Genomic DNA, 16,897 nt, shown 5'->3' on the forward strand with positions numbered 1-16,897 from the left:
ACCCAAATTAAACTAGATACGGTCAAAACAAAGGCACATACATGTAGAAAATCATGTAAGGATCAATAATCTAGTATTCATTCACTTCAATTATCACTTAAACATTACGATTTTGTCAAAATAAGTTTCAGTTCAAAACCAAAATCGTAGGATTAAAAACCATCAAAACTTGTTATTGATGCAAATAAATATTTGATTATCTATTAACCAAGCATAACGAAGTTGTCTATGCTAAGAAATAAACCAAAACTAGTTCGGATCATGGTGTTAAGACAATGTTCTTCCCAAGAACACGAAAAACATTGCCTAGAAAACCCAGCAGCATGCCCATAAAAGTCAGCCACTATCAAGCCCTATAAATTGGTATTTTTTACCTCTAAAGTATGCTTTCTTTACTCCAACAAGTCATATTATCATTCATAAAAATGTTTAAATAAAAAAACTATTCATAAAACTATTTAAATAAAAAAACTAACAAATAACATCAAAATAAAAAAAAAAACAACCAACTTAAAAAAGACTACATATTCATGTAATATGGATTCAAAATTGGTTTTTTAAACTCATTTTGGTCATGTATAGACCTAACACAACCAGGAAAATATCCTTACTTAAACATGCATTGCTTAAATTAAAAAATAACTAAAACAACATTATATATATATATATATATATATATATATATAACAACTTAAACAATAACATTATTATATCAAAAAACATAAGAAAACTTTAAAAAAATTCAATAAAATAAAAAAACAGCATTAAAAAGGTGAATACACAATTATTTGTTAAGCATTTCAAACCTCTTTTCTATGCTTGTAAACATAAATATAAAAAAAACAATAAAAAAACACCTCAATTAGGCCACAAGGATCTTTTTTTGGATTGGAAAATATACTTAGAACAACTACTCTCTCTTTTGCTTTTCTTTGGAAAGTTTTGCCGCTCACCAACCTACTATCCTCTCAAAGCTTAGAAAAATCTTTTATATTAGGCTTCTGAACCTTTACACATAGATTTCTTATGAATATTTTCCCATTTGTTCCCCCCCTCCCCTTTTCTCTTCTCCTTGGCTCTCTTCTTAAGGAGGCATTTATAAGATTTTGTTAAGGTTTTAGGAGGTCTTGAATCCATTTCTAACCTTTTAATCTTGAGGTAGATGTTGTAAACCCTTGATAAGAACCCATTTAGGAGCCTTTGTGTATGAATACACAAAAAGAAATTCGTTTCTTGCACAATTGCACTTCAATCATGGCTGACTGAGTTGCCCACTTTCAAGGCCTCATTAGAGTAATTTCGACTTTATTTGTCACCTACGACCACTTAAAGTTGATAGAGGGGATTCACACCTTTCATTTGGATCCAACCTTGCTTAATTTGGAGGTCTGTAGCTCCACATTCATTCATTTGAAGTTGCCAACTTGATGAGCCAAAACTATCAAAACAGAGGCCAGTCTACCGAACAACATATCACTCACATTCACGTGTCATTTAGGGTTTTTAATTTGGGATTGGAAAATTTAAATTGAGTCCATGTTCTTCCAATTTCTTTTAATTGCACCTATAATTGCTTTCAAACTTTTAATTTCACCCCTGTCATACTCAATTGCTAGCCCCTAAGTTGACCATCTTTTTTTATTTTAGTAATTGGTTCTGAATTTATGCATTTTAACCCTTAATTGACCAATAAATTTTCAATTTCTTCAATTTGGCACCCTGATTTGGTCAATTTCAGCCCCTGCATTCACGTACTTTTTTATGGTCTTTGGATTTCTTCAATCAAGTCCCTAATTATCCATCAAGCTTTAATATTTATGCAATTAAATCCCTGATTTGACCAAATTAACTCTTAAAAATTGTAATTCGACCACAGACTTTAATTTCTTCCAATAAAAGTCTAAATTACTTCAAAAATCAATTTTTCTTGCAATTAAACCCTCAATAAAATCATTAAACCTTGAAAAATTTCAATTGAGTCCTTATTCATCTAATTTTGAATTTTCCTCATCAAATTGATTTTTTTTTTGTCAATAGGGCCTTCATCAGTCAAAAATACATTGTTGAATTTTATAATCTTGTATATTTTGATCTTTCTCAACTAGTGTTCTGTAATTTCCTAAGTGTTCTAGTATATTCTTCTTACTGATATATTTTGTTGATTTTCTTCCAACATTTTTTCAATTTGTTTTTGTATTTTCTCTTTTATTTTTTTTCTTTTTTTTATGTTTGTGTGTGGTTTCAAAAATGGATAACAGCAGTCTATGTATGAGGTTAAGTGAACATTTTAGAAGTATTTAAAAGCTTCCACTTGTGAGGGTTTTGTTTACCCCTATTTTCATGAACATGATCTATATTATAAAATAAATCTTCATAAGTCTTGTGTTGTTTTGAGATTTTGGAATTAGTATATACTGCTTAAAACATTTCCCTCATCCCCTAACAATATACATTATGTTTGAATAACCATAACACCTTGGGGATGACCATTTGGAGATAATTGATTATTATAGAAAAACCTTTTTTGTATTTAGAATATCTTCACCCATCTTAATTATCTTTATTTCTTAAATTTGAGTAAATAGATATTTTAAAAACAAAGAAAATCCAAATTGACTATGTTAAATTACATAAAAAAAAATCAAGAATGAAAGCATATATTTGATTGTGCATGAATGAGTTATTTATCTAATAAGGCGACAACCCTACACTCTCTACATATAGAATGAAAGTTCTTATATATGAGCAATTGTATATATTACAAACCCCAATAATACATATTCTATGCTTACAAAAGAATGAATTTTTAAGACATGTGGTTTCATAGGATTAATTTCTTTCATTTTAATACATTTAGCTTGTAAATGTTTGTATTTTTAATTTTGTTTTGTTTTGTTTTTATTGTAAGGAGTTTTTTTTTACCTTGGATGACACAAAAAACATTATGTTTTGGAATTTGTTTTTATGTTTTTATTTTCTTATTTAAGATTTTTATTTTATTTTGGATGATGCAAAATGAATGATAACATAATAACAAATCTAAGAAAAATGCAAGGAAAGAAAAAAGAAAAGAAAAAGGTGATGGTCTTACTTTAATGTTCGTCTTGAAAATATAGTGTCAGCATCATCTGCAAATGTTTTAATAAGCCATTAAAGCATGTATATCTCTACTCTATGACAAAAGATGTATAAGATACTACTAGTTAGAATTGTATGCCACTCGCTGCGGAACGAATAATGACATCATATAAAGGGAGAGAAAGATAAAAATCTTGATCAGAGAAAAAGAGATAGTTGTAAATAATCATTTTCAAGTAGAGGAAGATTCAAATGAAAAAACTAAGATCAATTGATACAATGCATGAATATATTTTGTTCATAAACAAAAAATTATTGAGGACATGTTGTTAAAAAACTGTAATGAACTTGTAAAAGAAGTCATGGAAATGCATGATGAATGAATTGAAGCCTTAAATAAATCTCTGAAATTCAAGCCTTATTCTATATTAAATTCTTTTTCTTGGTCTTCGGCTATTAAAAAAATTTAAGCACAACAAATGAATTGAAACATCCAATATTATTTCAACATATACATGTTTAGTGGGACTTATGTAGAACCAAAGTTTGTAAATTTATTAGATTAATGTGAAAATATGCTTAGTTTATCATAACAAGATTGTATTTAAAAAATAATTAGCATGGATTTGTAATTTATGATCACAAGGGCATGTTAGACAAAATATATCACAGGAAAGACAAGAATTTATACATGTTTAAATCTATAAATTCAATGCAAAAAAACTTAAATCAACTATGTTTAAATTAAAACAGGAAGGATACTTGTTGAAGCACTTTAAAGTAATGAGTCTTTTGTTGTTGTCAAGGATGAATCCTTTATCCTTAAAGCTTTATTGCTCATCACTTGTGTAATTAGGATGTATGTAATATGCCTTATAAGATTTTACCACTACCACCTTAGTTTAGATACATTTCTAAATCAATGTCTTTAAATTAAAGAATATGAAACTCAAAAATCTCTAAACAATATGAACCTAAAATCAAGATTTGCGAGGAAAACTAAAATATAAAATGAGAATGAAACATTAAAATATGAGGTAAGGAAGAGTGTGTAAAACAAAAAAAAAATCTTGGAATATAGTCTTCCTTTACCCCCTCTGTATATGGTGAATTTTGGAAGCTAAAAGATTGAAGAATTAATTCTCACCACTATCAATCATTGATTAGCCAGCAAATCATGAATTAAATCTAGAAAAACCAAGAGTTTATTGAGTGGGAAAACCAAGGGTTCTTTGAGATTAATTTCTCATTCACCTACAATTTATTTATTTAAAACAAATTTCCAACAATCCCCTACATGAATGAAAACTATCTTACTAGTTTGAAAATGACTTAAAGATTTGTTGAGAGATACTGATTTAGTAAATTACTACAACTTTTGGTTTTGAACATTCCTTAGTGAAATACTATCAGGTTTACTCGGCTAAATAATGAACACGATGTCTTGAGCTATTCATCTTTTTATATAAACCAAGATAATAGTACTCACATAATTGTTTACCTAGAGATATCATTTGGTTCTCATTGTTGTATTTATTTTAACTTTGAACAACTCTTGGATTCATGAGTGCTTTAGAGGATTCAGCCTTTATCAAAATTCTAAAAAAAACGACCACATTTCTCACTTATATAGGTGATCTTTCATTAAGAGTATTTTGCTATACTCTATTTGGTATACTAAGATATGAAAATCATTAATGTTATTATGTCTATGATGTATATATCTAGACTTACCATTATACATATTACTTTATGCCTTTTTAATTTGTTGACTGACTATTGCAATGGACATAAATGACTGGCACTAATTTTTTCCTACATGGAATATCCTCTAAGAAATTCCAAATCCATTTAGTTTTCTTTATAACTTTATCAATAGTAATAAACTCTGGTTCTATTATAGATTTAGTGATACATATTTGTTTTATAAGTTTTTATGACACACCTGATCCACCAAATATGAAGACATATCCACTTATGAATTTCAAATATTTAGTGTAAGATATCCTATTAGCATCATTATACCCTTCTAATATTATTGAGTAACCAATATAGAGTAGCTCATAGTCAACGATATACCTCAAATATTTTAGTACCCTTCGTATTGCTTTTTAATGATCCATAGTTGGATTACTTAAAAATCTACTCAGTTTGCTAATTAAGTAAGCAATATCAGGTCTTGTGTAGTTCATAGCATGCATCAAGCTTCTAATTATTCAAGAATATTCTAATTTGTTTATTCCCTTGCCTTTATTTTTGGATAGATAGACACTTATGTCCATTGGTGTTTTCATAATGTTACTGTCACCTTTAGAAAAATTATCAAGAACTTTGTTGCATGTGCACGCGCGACGTGGCAGGATGTCAAAATCAAGGAATCACCACCTAGTTGTTTGGTTCAGAGTCACTAGAAGACCCAAATAGATTGGTCTTACACGAAATTCTAGGGTAATGGACTGGTTATGGTTAGGGAAGGTATTAGCATCACTAACACACCTTACCTAAGGTAAATTGTTTGATATCATAATATCATGGATTCCCATCCATTTCTCCCTCGACGACTAAGTAGCAGTGGGTCAGAGAATTCCTAACTTCAATACTTATATGTTTCATTTTGTTCCCATAATAGATTTTGTCCATGAAAGCTAAAGTGGTTAGAGCATCAACATATTGGTTTTATTCTTGATATGGCCTTAGCTTCTCATCTTTTGTTTGTCATTTTCTTTTTATTTAGCAAATTATCAGCATTGAATATCTATAGACATCAAGTTTATTTATCTTTAACGCTAATGCAGCTTTTAATCCAAGGATGCAAGCTTCATACTCAACCATATTATTGGTGCACTCAAACTACAACTTGATTAAAACATGATATTGCTTTTTTGTTAGGAGAAATTATCACAGCTTCTACCCCATTGCTATGTATATTTACTGCTCCGTCAAAATACATTATCCATTAATCTAGTTATTTTTCCTTTTCTACTACTAACACGTCTTCATTTGGGAAATCAAAATTCAAAGTCTCATAATGTTCAATTGCATTGTCTGCCAAATGATTAGCGATAACACTTTCTTTTACTGCTTTTCTTGTCATGTGTACTATGTCATATTCAGCCAACATTACTTGCCATTTTGCTATTCTGCTTGATAAATAAGGCTTTTCAAAAATATATTTAAGAGGATCCAGTTTCAAACTCAACAACATCATGTAATACAACATGTACTGTCAAAGTCGTTTGGAGCCCATATAAGCGCATAACAAAGATTCTCTACTATTGTGTATCTGGATTCATAATCTGTGAACTTCTTACCTAGATAATAGATTATTTTCCACCAAACTCATCATGTTGCCCAAGTACACATCTCATTGTTTTTTTGGTTGTTGTCAGATATAGAATCAATGGTTTGCCAACCATGAGAGGCACCAACAAAGGTGGATTTTGCAAATATTATTTGATTTTATTAAAAGTTTCTTGGCATTTCTCGTTCCATACCTCAGGATTTTTCTTTCGAAGGAGTCAGAAGATTGGCTCAAAAGTTGCTATCATTTAAGATATAAACTGAGCAATGTAGTTTTAAACCTTAGAACCCTCTTACTTTTTTTTTTGTTCTAGGAGCTGGCATGGTCTGAATTGCTTTTACTTTACTAGGGCCGACTTCAATATCTTGGCTACTCACCACAAATCCTAGCAACTTTCTAGATTTTACCCCAAATAAGCATTTTATAAGTTCAGCTTCAACTGATACCTTCTCAACCTTTCAATCTGAGTGCGTTTGGTATTGTGGTGACTGTTGTGGTTATGGTTTTTAAAAAGTAGTTTTATAAAAAGTGCTTTTAGTTGAGGTTGGTTTGGAAAAATATATGTTTGGTTAAAACTGTGGTTGAAATTGAAGCTGAACAAAAAATTATTTAATGTGTTTGGTTAAAAAATGTGGTTCAATTTCATGTTATGGTATAATTACCTAAAAGGACTTCATTCATAATATTAATGAACAGTTACATAAAAGTAACATTACAACCAATAAATTTTTACACATAGACCTAAACATATTAGAACAATAATTTATAATTGTGTCATTAAACTTGTAGCAATCCCATCATGTACGTAATCCATTTGCGAAAGCCTGTGGTGTCCTTGGCTTTGTGAATATGGAGCCACATCAGTTAGAAAATCATCGAGCACAAAATTAGGATGGCAATCGAACTCCATAAATGCCACATCTTGCATTGAAGTTTTTCTAATGTAATTATGAATTGCCATGGATGTGACAAAAATTCTAACTTATGCCTTGTAATTAAAGGATGGCATATTCTGTAGGATTCACCATCTTTTTTTCCAAACTTCAAATATACATTCTATCACACAAAGTAATGAAGAGTGCATACGGTTGAAAATTTCTTCACGAGTTTGTGGTTGTCCTCGCCTCCTAAATTCTTGTAAATGATATCTCTGACCTCTATATGAACCTAAAAATCCATATTCATTAGGATATCCCAAATCAACCAAGTAGTATTTCCCTGAAAATACATATAATTTTTTTAAATTGAAAATTGCAAAAAAAACAAAATAACATTAATTATCATACACACACACACACACACACACACACACATATTACTACCTTCTGGTGGCTTAGAAAATTTTATACGTGGATTGTCAATTGCCTCGAGAAAAATGTATCGTGTGCACTACCTTCTTAACCCGCCTAAACAAATCTGAATTGCATGTCAAAGCTACATGCAGCCATAACATTCTAGGTCAGCACACCTTTTCGTCCGATAAATAGAATTTGATTTTCAGAAGAAACACATGCACGCACATGTGTACCGTTGATAGCTTCTACACAATTCTAATATACAATAAACTAGCAAAATAACATCAATTTGAGCTGACTAGAAAAATAAGTTTCGCAAATTCATGAAATACGAATCACCATCAACAAATACGATTAATGACATTAACTTGAAATGTGACATATACCTTGGATTGTTCACAATTTCACGCGGTGTGTTTACAAACCCGGGATCTGCAGGTTGAATTAAATTTGTAGCGAGCAAACATACTGATCTAAAAACTTCATTAAAGTACCTACTAATTGTTTCTCTTGAATGTTGGAATCTCTCCTGAACTTCCCTGTTGGAAGCACCCAAAGCTATTGTATAAAGAAATATTCCAACTTTTTCAAAAACACACATTCTTCTAGATGCTTGTAACCCATATTGGTTTTCAAGTTTAAAGCAAAAACTCTAAAATGTCGTCGCATCCATCCTAAACATGTTTACACAGCGCGTTTAATGTCCATGTAATATTTCTGTCAACCATTTCATTCCAGTGTTGTACGAGTCCATACAAGGTTCCTTATATATATAAGTATTATAATATAAAGCTATGGCACATGCCATGCATAAAACCAATTTCTGATGATCAAACTCCCTTTGCCAAAACAACTCACCTTCTTCATCTGAATCATCGTCGTCGTCGTCATTATCAGAACTGTGATTATCACTGCAATCTCTATCGTTTACAAAAGAATTACCATAATTAACATAATCGGCAACATTATTCATTACGTCATCATAACCCCCATCAAAAAGTGCTGTAAACCAGTGTGAATCCATATCTATCATGACATGCAAATTTTTTGTGAATAATTAAAAATTGTATGACTTGTTAAAAAAAACACAAATGAATAATGCAGACCGAAATACTATATTATTCCATTTCTCCACGTGTAATGAAGTTTTGCTCAGCTTGTAAATTTTATGAGGCTATATTTGTTTGCAATTCAGTCCTTTAACTCCCTTGTAAGTGAAATTGAATTTCTTTTCCAAAATGCCTATTATCTCTAATCAAAATTTATAATTCCACTTGCTATAAACAACCTAAAAAATAGAATTTCAAGAGATCAAAATAGGAATTCCAGAAACAATGAACAATTAACATAACTTTGTTGCATCTAAGATGTGCTCCAAACAAATCTTACAAGACTCCCGAATCTTCCATGTATATTTCGATTGAGCTGTTTGTATATTTTCATGCACACACAAATTGTTTTTCCTTTTCATTTCCTGCTTCTAATGTTTCATTTCTTGTGCTAAATATAATGTCAAGTGTACCATACAACATTAAAAAGTTCATCTGCAAAAATGATTTGTGAGTGGAGCAATAATATTCAAACTAGATGAACTGTTACTATTAATGATCCTTTTTCATTTCAAAAAATAGGTCAATAAATAATAAGCATGTTTGCCACCTTCCCCCAAGATTTAAACAAGTTCTACTTATGGAATACTGCTTCAGAAAATTGACAAGACAGTATTATAATTATGTAGAAGAAAATACAATGACAAGTCTAACAAAGCTAACGATTTTTTACCCCTTCACTATCCCAATGAACACTATAAACAAACATTTAAAAACCTGAGAAACTAACCTGAATTTTAATGAATGTCATAACTGATTGTGCATCAAAAGTATCATTAAGTCTCTTATTTTACATATGTATTTATTGTTTTTATTTGGGTTTTATATAATAATTGATGTGCTTTTTAGTAATGAAGTTTCTTTTAATGTTTTGATAGGTTTTTGGAGCTTAAATGAATTATTTCAGAAAATTCAACGTCGGAATTCAGAACAAAGAATTGAAGAGAAATTTAGTTGAAGATTGAAGCAAATCTTGGTTCAAATAAGTGCTCCAAATTTGCCCCAAAAATCAATTATATTCCAATTCTAGAAAAGAATATCATATGATCTATTTCAAGCCCAAACTTGCATTATGTTGTGTGCAAACTTCAACCATCAAACACTCAAGGTTTTAATGTCAATATTAGCCCAAATAATAGGTACATTTGTAGCCTTATTTGATGCTTAAATTCAGCCCCAAATCAGCCCCAAATCAGCCTCCAAATCAGCCCAAGCACAATCCATGATCTTACATGTCCACACAACAAATAACATTTGATTTATTTTGGGTAATTCATTGACCCAAGAGGGCAAGCACATGGATGGAAAGCTGGAGGGGACATTGTCATATTATTTTAGGTCAAAAAGAAGTAAGAGACAGCTCACAAAGGAGGAAGAAAGACATGCACCAAAGTGTTCTCCAACCTGGCCTGATTTGATTTTCCAGAACACCTTTTAGTGTTTTGCTCATAACTTTTGACTCAGATGTCCAAAGGAGCTGTTCTTTAATGATCTGGAAAGATAACAGAATGACCTATAAATATGTCTCTAATAGCCATCTCCAAGGGAGGCTTCTAAGAGGGTCGAATTTCTGTCCAAAGTTAGAGTCAAATTTATGTCCGAATTTTTACTGAAATTGTGTTGTGTTCTTCTTTATAGATTTCGGTTCTTTAGCTTGTAAAACTCATTATTTCAGTTTGATTTTAGTTATTTTATGTTTATTAAAGTGTTATTATATATAATCATGGTTGGCTAATCTCCTTCTTGGATCCAAATCAAGGATGATGGTGGTTGAGGTGAGTCCTTTAAGATATGAATGAATCTTAATGTCTATCTTTTCATTTTCTTCATGAATGTTTTATTATTGCAAAGAAATTTTAGAAATCATTTAGGTAATGTTATAATCTTGAATTTTTATGCACAAACCTTAGTTTTGGTATAGAGATTGCTTGATTCAATGTCTTACTTAATATGAAAATACTTGTTCATTCTTAAGCAATAATCAATCTTCATCTTTTTAAACTTCATTGTTATATCTTCCGATCTAATATCACCATCGTTGATATTAGGTTGAGTTATCTTATATATGTTGAAGGAATCACCAATACATCACCATTAAAATTGATTTGGACCAAGACTTACTTTTTCTTGTCATTTAAAATCTATTTACACCTCTTCATCTTTGAAAACAAATCCATCAATCATTTTCAACCAAGTTATTGTTAATTTAATTTCTTTTGAGTTTTTTTTGTTACCTAACTTAATTTCCAGATTTAGCTCTCTGTGGATATGACCTCGATCTTACCAAGTTAATTGCTACATCGCACACTCGTGCACTTGCGAGTTAAAACAAGCCGATCATAAAAAGCGATCAAGCAATTTTGGCGTCGTTGCCAATTGTCACGGGGTTAAATTTTTCACAACAAAATTCAACCCAATACGGCAGTCTAGTCCCAACTAGACTCAGCCCTACCTCACCCTTTCACTCGTGTTTCCTACGACTATGTGTTTCGCTCACACAAAGAGGTTCTCCCAATTGCCTCGTCATAAACAAGGAACAAACACAAGCAAACACAACAATCTTTACAAGAATCCCTCTCAACCTTTATTTATCTCATCAACAAAGGATTACACAATAGAGTGTCTGCCCACATGGCAGTCCCACCTGCCTGTTCTGCTGCATCAGCTGCTGACTCAGAAGGTCCAGTATCTAAGCCCCCACGTCCATGCCAAGTCGTAGCTCAAAGACTCGCATAGATCATTGCACGCTGCCTGCCGAATTCCTTTCTGCCTATGCAAGGCTGCCGCTGTCCATCGCTGCCGAATTCTAGGCAGTGTGCTCTCGTTGGCGCGTCCCCGCGCCTAGACCTCTAACAAACCACCCCCACTAGAAGAGTCCAACGTCCTCGTCGGAATAGACATAAGGTAGTTTTGCACTTGATCCTCAAATTGCCACAAGTCGGTATCCTTCTCCCATGAAACCTCCTTATTTTTCCTCCATTTTACCAAAAATTCTGCTCGCCGATTCTTCCTATGTTGGGCGAGTCGACGATGATCCATGATCTTGACGATTCCATCGTCAAACTGCTTATGAATCGTAGGAGCAACTCGTTGTCACTTACTTCTTTTGGGATCCTCATTGTCTTCATAAAAAGGCCGTAAGTAACTTACGTGAAAAATAGGATGAATCTTTAGCCGTTCGGGCAGCTTCAACCTATAGGCAACAGCCCCTACCTTTTCAATGACCTTAAAAGGCCCGTCATATCTTGGCACCAACCCTCGATGCTTTGTCATCCCCACAATTTTCTTCCAAATTTACGGAGTTAACTTCAGCAACACCTTGTCGCCCACGCTGAATTCCAGCAATCTTCGCTTTTGATTGGCATATTTGAGCATCCTTTTTCTTGCCTTACGCAAGCTATCTTGAGCCTGCTCAAACAGCTCCTCCCGCTCCATCGCAAACCTGTACGCCGCTGGACTCTTCCCACCCGATATCTGCACTGCAATCTCGGTAGAAGTTTGGGGTTGTGCCCCCAAAACCAGCTCAAATGGACTTGCTTCCGTTGCCGAGGATTTTTGAAGATTATAGCAAAACTGCGCACTATCTAGCAACTCCAGCCAGTTTCGCTGCATCGCTGTCATGTAGTGTCTCAAATACTCCTCCAGCAAAGCATTTATCCTTTCTGTCTGCCCATCGGTTTGCGGATGGTTGGCAGTTGAAAACTTCAGCCTTGTTCCCATCATGTTGAACAATGCTGTTCAGAATCTTCCCGTGAATCGCACATCACGATCGCTCACAATGTCTGAAGGTACTCCAAAGTATTTCACCACGTTGCGGTAGAATAATTCGGCAGCCACTTCGGCTGTACACACCGTAGGGGCAGCCACAAACACCGCATACTTGGTGAATCTGTCCACAACAACCATGATCGTGTTCATGCCATCCACTTTTGGAAAACCAACAATAAAGTCCATTGAAACCGATACCCAAGGCTTCTCTGGAATCGGCAGCGGCTGTAACAAGCCTGCCTCTCGCTGCCGTAACGTCTTGTCTTGTTGACACACTAGACAAGTCCTGACGTAAAGTTCTACATCATCCTCTATCTTCGGCCAATAATAAGTCTGCGACAAGAGAGCAACCATCCTTTCCCTTCCTGGATGTCCAGCCCATTGCGGATCATGGCTCTCCGTCATCAAATATTTTCGCAGCTCTCCCTTCGGCACAAAGATTCGACCCCCCTTTGCATAGAGTAGGTCTTGTTCCAGCCAATACCTCCGTATTGTCCCTTCTCGTACAAGCTCAACCATTTTCTTGTACGCTGTGTCTTCCCCCGCAGCCTGGCGAAGTCGACACAGCATGTCCGACTCCACCTGAACAATAGCAAGAACAGTAGCAATTACCTCGCGTCTGCTGAGTGCATCCGCAACCTGATTGTGGCTCCCCGGTTTGTGCTCCCATAAGAAATCATATTCGGCCAAGAATTCCTGCCACCGAGCTTGTCGTTGCCTGATTTTGAGAAGCCATTCAAAGTGCATACGGATGCCTCGAATATGGCCATTGGTGGAGTGCTTGTACAAGAGGGACATCCGATTGCTTTTGAGAGTCGAAAGCTAAGTGATGCGGAACTGAATTACTCGACGCATGAGAAGGAGATGACAGCAGTAGTGCACTGCCTTGGCGTATGGAGAGTATATCTGTTGGGGTCGAAATTTGTTGTCAAGACCGACAATGTTGCTAACACATTTTTCAGGACGCAGAAGAAATTGTCGCAACGACAAGCTCGGTGGCAGGAATTCTTGGCCGAATATGATTTTGTATGGGAGCACAACCGGGAAGCCATAATCAGGTTGCGGATGCACTCAGCAGACGCGAGGTAATTGTTACTGTTCTTGCTATTGTTCAGGTGGAGTCGGACATGCTGGGACGACTTCGCCAGGCTGCGGGGGAAGACGCAGCGTACAAGAAAATGGTTGAGCTTGTACGAGAAGGGACAATACGGAGGTATTGGCTGGACCAAGACCTACTCTATGCAAAGGGGGGTCGAATCTTTGTGCCGAAGGGAGAGCTGCGAAAATATTTGATGACGGAGAGCCATGATCCGCAATGGGCTGGACATCCAGGAAGGGAAAGGATGGTTGCTCTCTTGTCACAGACTTATTATTGGCCGAAGATGGAGGATGATGTAGAACTTTACGTCAGGACTTGTCTAGTGTGTCAACAAGACAAGACGTTACGGCAGCGAGAGGCAGGCTTGTTACAGCCGCTGCCGATTCCAGAGAAGCCTTGGGTATCGGTTTCAATGGACTTCATTGTTGGTTTTCCAAAAGTGGATGGCATGAACACCATCATGGTTGTTGTGGATAGATTCACCAAGTATGCGGTGTTTGTGGCTGCCCCTACGGTGTGTACAGCCGAAGTGGCTGCTGAATTATTCTACCGCAACGTGGTGAAATACTTTGGAGTACCCTCAGACATTATGAGCGATCGTGATGTGCGATTCACGGGAAGATTCTGGACACCATTGTTCAACATCATGGGAACAAGGCTGAAGTTTTCAACTGCCTACCATCTGCAAACCGATGGGCAGACAGAAAGGATAAATGCTTTGCTGGAGGAGTATTTCAAACACTACGTGACACCGATGCAGCGAAACTGGCTGGAGTTGCTAGATAGTGCGTAGTTTTGCTATAATCTTCAAAAATCCTCGGCAACAGAAGCAAGTCCGTTTGAGCTGGTTTTGGGGGCACAACCCCAAACTTCTACCGAGATTGCAGTGCAGATATCGGGTGGGAAGAGTCCAGCGGCGTACAGGTTTGCGATGGAGCGGGAGGAGCTGTTTGAGCAGACTCAAGATAGCTTGCGTAAGGCAAGAAAAAGGATGCTCAAATATGCCAATCAAAAGCAAAGATTGCTGGAATTCAGCGTGGGCGACAAGGTGTTGCTGAAGTTAACTCCGTAAATTTGGAAGAAAATTGTGGGGATGACAAAGCATCGAGGGTTGGTGCCAAGATATGACGGGCCTTTTAAGGTCATTGAAAAGGTAGGGGCTGTTGCCTATAGGTTGAAGCTGCCCGAACAGCTAAAGATTAATCCTACTTTTCATGTAAGTTACTTACGGCCTTTTTATGAAGACAATGAGGATCCAAAAAGAAGTAAGTTACAACGAGCTCTTCCTACGATTCATAAGCAGTTTGACGATGGAATCGTTAAGATCATGGATCATCGTTGACTCGGCCAACATAGGAAGAATCGGCGAACAGAATTTTTGGTAAAATGGAGGAAAAATATAGAGGTTTCATGGGAGAAGGATACTGACTTGTGGCAATTTGAGGATCAAGTGCAAAACTACCTTACGTCTATTCCGACGAGGACGTCAGACTCTTCTAATGGGGGTGGTTTGTTAGAGGTCTAGGCGCGGGGACGCGCCAACGAGAGCACACTGCCTAGAATTCGGCAGCGATGGACAGCGGCAGCCTTGCATAGACAGAAAGGAATTCGGCAGGCAGCGTGCAATGATCTATGCGAGTCTTTGAGCTACGACTTGGCATGGACGTGGGGGCTTAGATACTGGTCCTTCTGAGTCAGCAGCTGACGCAGCAGAACAGTCAGGTGGGACTGCCATATGGGCAGACACAACATGGGTGAAGTGGCTGGAATCATGGGGGAGAAAGTGCTCCACCATGCCCTGAAAATAAGGATGTGGGGCGAGCCACTAAGATAATGGGGGAGCTGGTGCTCCACTAGGCCTTGAAAATAGGGATCATGGGGGAGATAGTGCTCCATTATGCCCTGAAAATAGGGATTATGGGTGAGCATAGCAGCTCACATTTCTGTCTATAAATAGGCTGCCAAGCCTCTGCTGTGTAGCATGTGATTTTGTGCATAGCACACACAGTCTATTGTGTAATCCTTTGTTGATGAGATAAATAAAGGTTGAGAGGGATTCTTGTAAAGATTGTTGTGCTTGCTTATGTTTGTTACTTGTTTACGACGAGGCAATTGGGAGAACCTCTTTGTGTGAGCGAAACACATAGTCGTAGGAAACACGAGTGAAAGGGTGAGGCAAGGCTGAGTCTAGTTGGGACTAGACTGCCGCATTGGGTTGAATTTCGTTGTGAAAAATTTAACCCCGTGACAATTGGTATCAGAGCAATTGCTATTGATATTGATAAAGCGTTGCGAAAAGGAGGGGAAGTGTTTCTGGCAACAATAGTGGACGAGATGGATTGCGCGGGAGGAATTGAAAAGACTCAAACAAGACAGGTCAGTCCGTGAGTATGTTAAATCTTTCAGTTCTTTGATTCTCGATATCGAGAATATGTCCGAGGAGGACAGGTTGTTCAACTTCATGTCTGGATTGCAAACTTGGGCGCAAGCGGAACTAAGACGACAGAATATAAAGGATCTGTCCTCCACTATTGCTGTTGCGGACAGTTTGATTGATTTTAAATCAACTACTAGAGAGGGCTATACATTAACCTCCTTCAAATCTAAGGGAAGAAACAAGGAGGAAAGAACGAGGAAGAAGTTCGGTGGGGGTGCATCGAGGGCTACTGTCGCGAATAAGGGCAAAGCTAAGTTTATGGGTGCATCAAGTAAAGGTACGAAACCAAACTTTACTTGCTTCATTTGTGATGGTCCTCACTTTGCGAGGGAATGTCCAAAGAGGGAGAAGTTGAATGCTATTCAGACTGGGGATAGCGATGAGGGTGAAGGGGTAGTTACGCACGTCAATCCTATGCGTGTGATAAACTGCCCGGTAGCTAAATCAGGGGATGGGGTTGCCGAAACCCGCCTGTCGATAAAGACTTGGTGAGGATTGATGCACTGCGGAAAGGGATGTCAGGGGCTACGGACAATCTAATGTATGTGAAGATTGGGATAAATGGCAGAGACGTGACTGCTATGCTGGATTCAGGTGCAACCCACACGTTTGTGGCAGATCGGCTGGTGAAGGAACTTGGCTTGCGACTGAGTGACAGCCATACATCAATGAAGGCAGTAAACTCGAAGGCACAGAGGATTGCTGGGATGTCTTATGATGTGCCGATAATGCTGGATCAGTGGAGAGGTAAGCAGGATGTGCTGGTTGTAAATCTTGATGATTACGATATTATTCTTGGTCTTGATTTCT

Source organism: Populus nigra, chromosome 4 (assembly GCF_951802175.1).
Source record: "Populus nigra chromosome 4, ddPopNigr1.1, whole genome shotgun sequence".
Classification (NCBI taxonomy): domain Eukaryota; kingdom Viridiplantae; phylum Streptophyta; class Magnoliopsida; order Malpighiales; family Salicaceae; genus Populus; species Populus nigra.